Below are 11,413 nucleotides of genomic sequence, written 5' to 3' on the forward strand. Positions count from 1 at the left end.
GAATGTAATTTTAGTTAATTCAAATGAATTTGAAATAGCTCTATGTATTTAAAAATCTTAAATCTTTGAAATAAAAATTAATATACGGTGCACTATCGTGCACCGGCAAAAAAACTATGCACTACTCAATATCAATGTAAAGTAAAATATTTTAGATGACAATTTGAGTTAACTTCTTTAATTTCAAAACTAAATAGATAGATAATACTAAAACTCAATCATCATTTCTGAAATGTTCTTCCATTAAAACTAACTTACTCTAACATTATAAATAAGTTCCTTGGATGATTGTTATAAAAATATTCATATTTTTTATTTCTGATTGCTTAAATCTTTAGATGGTGGTTTTAATTTGAAGTTATTCTAAAACATTTAAAAAATTAAGCCGTTTGAAAATTAGAATATAATTTTTCAAATTTACTTACTTAAAATTAATGTTTGATAATTGAGAAATTTTGCAGGCAATTAAAAGAATCCTTTGTAGTTTAAAAATCATAGTAAGTATACTGGATTTCTTTAACAACTGTAATTTTTTAAAGTTTTTCTTAGATAAATTCCTTTATACAGATAATTTTTTTAAAAACAAAAGTGATCTTTTCTTTGTATGAGTGTTATGTAATTGCTGATTACTATGCATATATATTGCGTTTATTCAGTTCTTTATAATAAATAATATATATAAAAGCAAATGTATCAAATTTTTTTTAACTGAATCTCTTGGTTAAGTTTAGTCTTATTTCATTATACTACTATTTTTATTTATAAATATGCATATATCTGATGGATTTAAAAAAGAAACTTTTAGTTAATACAAATTTTCATTTTTCCTGGTCTTCATTTCATCAAAATAAATAATTAGGCGTTTACTTTTAAATGAAAATGTAATCGAAAATTTTTTAATGAAAATTTTAAGTTCGTAAAAAATTTAATTTTTCATTAAGAAAATTCAGGCTTTATTAAATAAAATTTATAATTATGTTTTAAGCCATAAATATAAATAAAACTAAGAAATCGTTAGATAAAAACATTAAATACATAGAAAATTTAATTTTTCATAATTATATCTGCACTGTATTTCCTGAAATTAAATAGTTATGATTTATTTATAAATATAAATGTTTTTAAGGAGCATTTAATTGAAAACTTTACATTTATATGATGTTTATTTTTTCTTAATTATGACCAGTATTCTTTTGTTCAAATTAAATAATTAAGTTTCTTATGAATAAAAATATAATCAATGATTTTTTATTAAAAACCTTGCGTTTATAAAAATGCCTACAATTATTAATAATATATATTAATATGTTATAAAATTTCCACCAATCTTTCTATCATCAAAGCATGTTGATTAAAATTTTTCAGCGTTTAACAATCTGAATGATTATATAAGTAGAATATAAATATAACTAAGAAATTTTTAATTAAATATTTTAATTTTATACGATGCAAAATTTTTTTTGCAATTAAACAATTATACTCGATTTATAAATAAAAATGTATCTAAATATATTTTATTTGAAGCTGTTGAGCTTATAAGAAGTTTAATTTTCCGCAATTTTCCTTTCAAATTTATTATGCTTTATTTATAAATGTAAACATGACGACAACTTTTAAGTAAAAATCTTAATTTACTTCGAAAGTTTAATTTTCGAGATCATATCCGGTCTTTTTAAAAAGAAATAATAAATTCGATACATAGAACAATAGCTTCTTTTCCATCGAACATCTCCATAAGCAAAACCAACCAACAATAAATTTAGCAAACGATATTTCCTACAAATTAATTTTAAACGAATGGCAATAAAAACATAATGGCAATAATAAATGTAAACATGACGAGAGCTTTTAAGTAAAAATCTTAATTTACTTCAAAAGTTTAATTTTCGAGATCATATTCGATCTTTTTAAAAAGAAATAACAAATCTGATACATAAAACAATAGTTTCTTTTCCATCGAACATCTCCATAAACAAAACCAACCAACAATAAATTTAGCAAACGATATTTTCTTCAAATTAATTTTAAACGAATGGCAATAAAAACATAAAGGCAATAATAAATGTAAACATGATGAGAACTTTTAAGTAAAAATTTAAATTTACTTCGAAAGTTTAATTTTCGAGATCATATCCGGTCTTTTTTTAAAAGAAATAACAAATCTGATATATAAAACAATAGTTTCTTTTCCATCGAATTCCATAAACAAAACCAACCAACAATAAATTTAGCAAACGATATTTCCTACAAATTAATTTTAAACGAATGGCAATAAAAACACTCCACGCAGAGAAGGATCACTTACCTGGTCATTGCACGCGCTGGTCTTCCACTGCCGTATATCCCAAACGGCTTTTTGTTCCGTTCAATGCTCCTCTGATCGGCAACTTGCTGAACACAAAACTGAAGAAAAGAAGCTACTTAGGAAGAAGAACTTCTTCTCTGGATGGTGTCTTAGTTGCAACTAGTTCTTCATCATCACCGACGCCTGAACTCTTTAGATTTGCACTCATATTATACACAATGATATGGTAGAACGTGTGTGTTAAGCCGAAAAAGAAAGGTAAAAAAAAAGAATGTATTTTCCCCACCGTTTCTACCTGACAGTTAGGGGTTGCCAGGTTTCCAAACAACCTTAGTTCCTGTCGATATATCTATTTTAACGCCAAAGCAGGGGACAGTTTTTTTAGTTTTGATTTGTCACATTCGTACTTAAGGGAGACAGTTTCTCGTTTTCATTTTAGAACAAGGCTGACGATGATTAGAGCTTCCACAATAAGTTCGAAAAGTTTTTGACTTATAAGGATTAAATATGATATATGATTAATAATATTAAGCATAAATATTAGTAAACTTCATAACTAATGAATTAATTTTTTAATTAACAAATTATTATTAATAGCAATATATCTGAAATTTTTAAGACGACAGTATGATAATGATCATAGTATTTAAAATAATAATATAAAATTTAATAAAACTTAAGAAATTTTAACTTTAAGCATCCTAATATTTTTTCATTTGTTATATGCAAATAATTACCTATCAAGGAGTCGAGACGAACTAAATCTCAATTTACAAACCGTTTATTACTTAGTTTATTCCCTCCTGTAAAGTAATTTGATTATTTTTAATAATGTGATCATTTTAAAGTATTTTTTATTAATGTGACTATTTTAATGTATTTTTCATAACATTCGTTTTCTAATTTTAATATGGTAAAGTACCGTTTATTCATTTCTCAATTATAGGTCGTTTTATTTATACGCCATTTAATTGTAAACGGATAAGAAAAATTTTTTGGTAAAACTACCCTGCTGTATGGTAATGACATTTCTGGTGAAAAAATTTATAATTTTGGTTAATGAAACTAAAATGTACTGTATTTTAACCATTTATTTGGTAATTTTTCATTTAAAATTGTATTGGTTTACCTGAAATTCTTGTTTTTAAAATTACAGTTCTTATTTTAACATATTTAGTAAAAAATACAAAACTGAAAAGTAAATTTAACCAAATAAACGGTTTTTTATGCCATGCTTTAAAGCATCATGATAAAATTACCAAATTTTACCACATTTGCCAACTTACATCACATATTATAAACCCATATTTTATTGTTTAATTTTACCGAAATCGTAGCTAAGGTTTTTCGGTAAAAATTACCGAGCTTTTTGGTGGTCCCATAGAGCTAGAAACTGGTTGATTCTGGTAGTTGTGACTATATTTTTCTCAGTGCAGTTCTTTTATTCTTTATAGCTACAATATTAAATTTGATTATTTATATCACGGGGAAAACAAATAGATGGTTATAGGTTGTTTTTTTTTCGTTTTTAAATGTATACCTATTTAGCCTGGATTCCAGATACTCTATGTAAAGTTAAAAAAAAATTTTTTACCTCGAAGGTACTTTTTTACTGAGATGTCTGCTTGTATTGAAAGAATTTGTATACTAGCAGTTTTGTATAGAATTTATGAGCTGAAAATATGAAATAAGGTATGATTTTTTTCGCAATTATAATAAATATTCAATTTAATTTTTCTATTTTTTTCTATATCAGTAAATATTAAGGAGCAAATTTACAACATTTAAATGGTATTAGAATTATTTTTTTTAATATTAATTTATATTAAATTATTTACTATTTAGTTACATGTCTTTTCGTTTATGCAGCAATGTACATCAGTCTGAATGACGTATAAACGGTGCTTTTGTAATATAACTTATCAACTATCGAATTAAAAGCATGAAATTTGGTATAAATATATTTTTAAAATACAGTTATTTAATTTTATTTCCACGAATCAGTTTTTGTTTCGAATTTTTATGAATTAATTATTTAGAAAATTATAAAAGAGAAAAATGTATATTATTAACGGAAAGCAGAAATTATTTCTAATTGCGTATAACAGTAAATGCAGTAGACACATTATGATCTGGGTGTTTTCTAATTTAACTAAATTAAATAATTTGAAAATAAATTATAAGTGTTCAATCATATTAAAATCTAGTAAAATTAAATAATAAATATTTGCACAATATATAATTAATTCATATATAGTTAATTAATATGTAATTAGTTAATATGTAATTAAATAATAAATAATTAAATAATGTATAATTTAATAATATATATGATACGAACAATTTTTTAAAACCTTCATGCTCTTAGAAAAGTTTGTATCTTTGAGTTCGAAAAATTACTAGTAGAGCATAAAGTACAAAATTAAAAAACCAAAAATTAAAAAAAATTATCAGAAATTAAAAAAAAAAATATTTAGATCATTTCTGAATTGCATAACGTCTAATGGGATTATTTTGCTCAGTTTGAAACTTTCAGTAAAGAGTTCGTGATTTTCTTTATCAGTTACAAAAACATAAAAAAACAATGTGTAGATTTAAAATAGGGCTTAGAGTTCAATTGTAGTGCTTCAATATATTTTCATTGCTTTCTCTTTAAATAAAAACACAAGCCAATAGTGGGCAAAGTTATCTAAATAACTGTAACTTTGCCCATTAGAGGTCTTAATTGCAAATTTCTTCTACAAGCAATTTCTTCGAAATGTTACCATTGCTGGGGATAAAATGAGAAAAAAACAAATATAAAAAAATTGGAGATGAATAAATTTATTTCAATTTATTATTTTATTTTATATACTAGATCAGTGATTCTCAACCACTGTGCCGCGGCACTTTTGTGTGCCGCTAAATTCTTAAAATGTGCCGCCAAATATTAGAAATGATACAATAAAAATTATAATGTTTTTTTTTATTATGTGTAAAGTTTAAATTAAAGAAAAGTGCATATATATATGTATACTTTTTATTATTTTTCCACGCTTTAATCGCGTGAACATCTTTGTCGGCGATTGTCTTGTCTCTGATAATAAGAGGGTTGTCTTAAAATAAGATGGTTGTTTAAATTGTGTATGACGCACAAATTAAAAAAATGTTGTAAGAGCTAATCATTAAAGTAAGCTATGCAATTAATAAACAAATTAACAAAGGATAACTAAAAAAAACAAAGATATAAAAACAAAGATATAAAAAGCAAATTAACATAGAATAACTAACAAAAATTAAGCTAACAATTAACAATTAGCAAAAAAAAACTAGTTAACAGGAAATCACAAAAAAATAACAGTTAATGTAAAAAAAAAACTAACAGTTAATAACAATAGAAAACAAGCTAACAATTAATAACTAGCAAAAAAAAACTGTTACTAACTAATAAAAAATTGGTTGAAAGAAATAATTAATCCCTTAATAAATGTGCTTTTGTAGTACACATTATTTTATTTCACATTCGAAATTATTATCGCTAACTATTTAACACAGTGTAAAATAGGTAATTAAACAACTTTTAATCTAATTTTTTCATTGTGTGCCGTCAAATTTCGAAGTCGTTAAAAGTGTGCCGCAACAAAAAAAAGGCTGAGAATCACTGTACTAGATAATTGCTAAGTTTTTAGATTGTCAGATAATTATTAGTAAAAATATTGTTGATAGTATAATTACGCAACTAGAAAAATCTTGAGAAATTTTATTCTCGAAAGAATATGCCTTATCGTTTCTTTGGAAGTTTAAAAATCAATCTCAGGCAAAGAAAATCCAAATTCATCCATTTATTTTCCAGAAGAAGTAAACACTACACAAATTCTTTTTATCTTTGGGTTCACAGAAAGAAAAATTCCAAGCCATTAACGTATTAAATGTTAAAAAGAAATATTCTTTACTGCCAATGCTTCGAAGATTTTTATTAAGACGTTTCTTTTTTATTAAGACAGACTTTTTTACTGCAACAAGTTAACTTAATAAATGTGCAGTTAAAATTTAATGCGAAAAATCACCTGCAACATTTTTTCCCTTGATCTTTTCAGACCTGATTATGTCAAACAAACTATGAAACACTGATTGATTTTGGATTTTCTCAAGAAATAGCACTGTAAGCTTAGTCTTCGTTGCAAGGAATAATAAATTCTGCCTAGTGCATATAAATATTATGACGCAATATTTCTTCTTAATATGCAGACGTAGGACAGAACCTTCCAACTTGACTTGGCCTCTTGTCATAAATCAAAAATAATCGGGAGATCTATTCTTAATCTATATGCTACCGGCAAAGTTTAAAATCCGGCATTCTATAGAATGCCTAGGCATTGTACAGAATGCCTAAAATTAGCAGGCAATGTATGAAACGATTTATATTTCACACATTTCCTAGGCATTCTATAGAATGCCAAATGAGAAACAGGCAAAGTATAAAATCTTCTGTGGAGTTAGTAAAGGTGATGAAATGGATATTTTGTGCAATATTTGTTTCTAAACTGAAAATAATTGTGACATAAATGTGAATTTTTTGTGTGAACATTTTGTTTCCCTTAATAAGAAAGACATAAATTATGTTTTGTACAACTTTCAATTTTCTTTACTCATTTTGAATCATTTTTTTTAATAGCACTCTCATTATTTTTTAGGAATAACATTTTTATTTTTGAGAAATGAACATTATTTACATAATAACCTCATCTGTATGTTTTTTTCATATTTCTCCTAAATCGCATTTGTCATTCTATAGAATGCCTAGGTATTTTATACAATGCTTAGGGAAAGTATATAATACTTCTCATATTTCATACTTTGCCTAAAAACATCCGGCATTATATACAATGCCGGCGTTTCATACTTTGCCGGTAACATATACAATTTTGCTTGATTTGCATGGAAATCAGTGTATACACTAAAATCTGTTGTCGTAAGATGGTACAGAAAAAGAAAAATGCTATAAAAATTTGGTTCTATGACCATAGCATCAGGAATAGGTATACTAATCTATACAGTAGATGCCAAAATGTCTATTCAGGTTCGGGGCTGTTAGAAGATTTTGCATTTATTAATGCATATAAAAGTATACTTTGAATAAAAATATAGCCGTTTTGAAGAGAGTGATTTTTTCCCTTTTCGCAATAAAATTGTACAGCTTAATCAATTTTAATAATGTTAACTAATAATTAATTCAATTTGAACATTTTAATTAATAATTTCAATTAGTTTAACCCCTGAACGATGGGTTGATTTTCAAGAAAACGATCATAAAAGTGCTTATTTTTATTCCTGACATCCAAACATCTTGTGCTGACATCTAGTTTAAAATAAACTAACTATTAACAATTACCTTAAAAATATCATGATACTGCTATCTGCTGTGTAAAATGAGAAATAAAGTGTTTTCCGGGCAAAAGAAATGAATTTGTTTTATTATTATTGGCCTGTTACTACGGAGCACTCCAGCCCGGAAATATGACGGGAGCGAAAAATAGAGGGTGAAACCTCACCCCGTCATTTTCACGGGGGCTGGAAGAAAGGGGTTAAAGATGAAAAAAGCACACTCAAGGCCAAAAGAATAATTTTGTGTAGTTACAAGAAAAATGATGCACGCAACAAAGTTTTTTTCGCAACAGTAATAATTGAGAAACAAAGTTAAAAAAAATATTAATCAATTTTTAAGACTAAAAAACAAAATTAAAGAAAAAAAAATAGGTACACATGAAATACGTTATAAAATGTTTAAATGACTTTTGTGCATACATTTTCAGAGAAACCGAGAAAGATTAATCAATAAAAATGCATAATAATATTAAATTTTGGTTGAAATATTGTAAAAACGTTCATTGTTTGCTTCATTAAACAAAAAAATTTCATCAATATAGTTGAAATTAGGTACGATTGGATAATATTATTTTAATAATTTAATTCTAAATGTCAAATATATTTTTAAAGTTTGACATAGATAATATTGTTCAGCTTAGGAACTAAGTACAAAAGGTACCGATTGGTCTATATTAGGATATGTCCTATTTTTGTTATAGTGCTTTCAAAATTACCTACAATTTTCTTTAAATTTGAAAAGGATGTCACATGAAGCAAAATTATTAAATAACTGATGCAATAAAATTAATATTTTTAAAAATATAGACGTTTTGATAAAAAAAAAAACTTGTGATTTAAAGAAAAAATAAATTAGAATTTATGAGAAGCAAATCAGTTTTGCGATCACCATCTAGAATAATACTTATTTAATATTATTAAAATTATGAAGGCGTGACTGCAATTTAACTTATAATAACAAAGCAAAAAATTTTTCCTTATTCTATAACAAACAAGGGACGACAGAGTTGTGTGACTCTAGAGGCTGAGCTAAATCATTTGTCTTCTATCAATAATTGATCAATTGTTGGTGATATTATGAATTTTAATGGAAACAAGGGCAGTTCTCTGATATTTACACATAAAACGCACTTACAGCGAAATTGCAATTCACTTGTAATTTTGATATTTATTGAAAATTTTAATTTAAATTGAAACAAATCAGCATACATTCGTTTTTAAAGATTATATATACTATAATTGTTCCACTAGTAACGTGAAAAAGTATGTATGATAGCACAGATCAACATGCACTCGTTCCTAAAGAATAAGTGCAACTTCTCTAGTAACGTGAAAAAGGAACATGATCAGCATGCACTTCTACCTAAAGAATGATGTAATTTCCCTAGTAACGTGTAAAAGATGCGCGATAGCTCAGATCAGCATGCACTGGTTCCTAAAGAATAAATGAAATTTCTCTAGTAACATGAAAAAGGAACAAGGTAGTACAGATCAGCATGCATTTCTACCTAAAGAATAATGTAATTTCACTAGTAACGTGTAAAAGGCGAGCGATAGCTCAGATCAGCATGCACTCGTTCCTAAAGAATAAATGAAATTTCTCTAGTAACATGAAAAAGGAACGTGAAAAAAGACTCATCTTTACTTGAAGTACTAGGTGCTACTGATATCTGATTGCTGATTGATGCTTAGCTAATCGGCAGGATACGTGAAGTGAGGCCAGTGACGACACCTCTTTAAAGAGATCAAAAATCATTTAAATTAATTTCTCGAGTTTATTCACAACCTAAGAATAAAATGTTGTTTTAAGTACTATTAAATAGTCATTGACCTTCCAATGTTTTTAAAACAATTAAATGCAGCAAATTGGCAACAAATTGATCTTGCGGAATTCTTCCGCAACAATTTCCACGATTCTGAACAAACTAATTGGACAAAGTGAAATGAATCGTTCTTTTAGGATGCAACTAAACTCTTTTAAAAATTGATGTACTCAGAATGTTTGCATTTAGCAGAAATAACTATTTTAAAACATGAGGACATCGATTAAATGCACTGAAAAAATAACTTTAAATTCTACAGAAAAAAAAACTGTTTAAAGAAAAATACAGATTTTTTCTGTTTTTAGCTATTATCGAGAAACGTAAAAAAAGTCCTCCTTTTTTTTAAAAGACTTTCTTTATATGCGTCGGTGTTTAAGGCTGCTTGTTGACAAAACGATTTTTCTCCGTTTTCACCCTAACTATAGACGGATTAATCATCAGTTCAAACTCTAGTTTTCGCTATTTAATTTTGTTTACTATAAGCTAAATTTACCTACCTTTATTCTACACTTATTCTTACTTTTCATCAATTATTTTATGTTTCTGAACATTGTTTAAACAAAACTGGTAATTTCCTTTATTGTCAAAATGTTTCTGTTTCGTTAATTATATTTTCTTAATTTTTAGTTAAGTTACCTGAGTAAGTTAAGTTAACTTTAACTACTTAAGTTAACTTTAGTTAAGCTACCTGACAATTTTATAAGGATGGGTTTCAGTGTTTTTTCACCTAAATATGATTTAAATAAGACTTTTAAGATACAGAAAGTTTAAGATTTTCGATTGACTAATATTAATTTGAATTGATTAATATTAATTGAGAAATTTGAATTTGATTATTATTAGAAATTTGAATTTGATTGACTTGAATTTGATTAAAATAAATTTGATTTCTTTTAACATGTGTCTCTTCAAATTCAAATATTTTCGAATAATGATTAGTGCACAGTTATAACTCTAACGTTGAAATGTTCCATAAAACAGCTAATTAAATTGTATTAATTTGATTTCCTGATTGATCAATATTAATTTGAATTGATTAATATTAATTGAGAAATTTGAATTTGATTATTATTGGAAATTTGAATTTGATTGTCTTGAATTTGATTAATATAAATTTGATTTCTTTTAACATGTGTCTCTTCAAATTCAAATATTTTCGAATAATGATTAGTGCACAGTTATAATTCTAATGTTGAAATGCTCCATAAAGCAGCTAATTAATTTGTATTAATTTGATTTTTTGATTGATTAATATTAATTTGAATTGATTAATATTAATTTGAATTGATTAATATTAATTGAGAAATTTGAATTTGATTATTATTAGAAATTTGAATTTAATTGACTTGAATTTGATTAATATAAATTTGATTTCTTTTAACATGTGTCTCTTCAAATTCAAATATTTTCGAATTATGATTAGTGCACAGTTATAATTCTAATGCTGAAATGTTCCATCTAACTGCTGTCTGTATATATGAAGTAATTCCACGTTTATAGATAGGTAAAATTAAATTATTCCCGCTACTGCTAGTTATAAGCCAAGGGAGTTTAAGCTACACAGTTTTGTAACTAACAATATGAAAGTGGTAACCCACAAGACGTCTTTACATGAAAAAAAGCTGGTATCCAACGATTTGAGGGTAGACGAACTTCAATCTGCCACTCAGAATCAAACTTCAGAGTTTCACAATGGGGGGTCAGTGCTTTTAACCGGTGAGCCATTGTTGTTCAATGTATGCATGTGCTGGGTTTAATTCACTTTGCCTAACAAATGGAATAAAAGTTACAGCGCCATTGGTTGATAAAAAAACCCAAAACATTTGTTTATATGGTGTTGGCGATTTGTACGATGAACACAGGTGCAGAGAAATCAATTTGCCCAAAAATGTAAGAGACAACTCAATAAATTCAATCGAAA

At 26.2% G+C, this 11,413-nt stretch overlaps 1 protein-coding gene across 2 annotated transcripts in view; it reads right to left on the bottom strand.

Moving 5' to 3' along the window:
* LOC107449860 (cadherin 88C) overlaps nt 1–2,627 on the bottom strand; it is a 187,651-nt gene extending 185,024 nt beyond the window's left edge. For both annotated transcript variants that reach the window (XM_043039525.2, XM_043039523.2), the window contains exon 1: nt 2,306–2,627. The gene's annotated coding sequence lies outside the window, so the exon portion shown is untranslated. The remainder of the gene's footprint in view (nt 1–2,305) is intronic.
* Nucleotides 2,628–11,413: the final 8,786 nt, after the last annotated feature.

Source organism: Parasteatoda tepidariorum, chromosome 10 (assembly GCF_043381705.1).
Source record: "Parasteatoda tepidariorum isolate YZ-2023 chromosome 10, CAS_Ptep_4.0, whole genome shotgun sequence".
Taxonomy (NCBI): domain Eukaryota; kingdom Metazoa; phylum Arthropoda; class Arachnida; order Araneae; family Theridiidae; genus Parasteatoda; species Parasteatoda tepidariorum.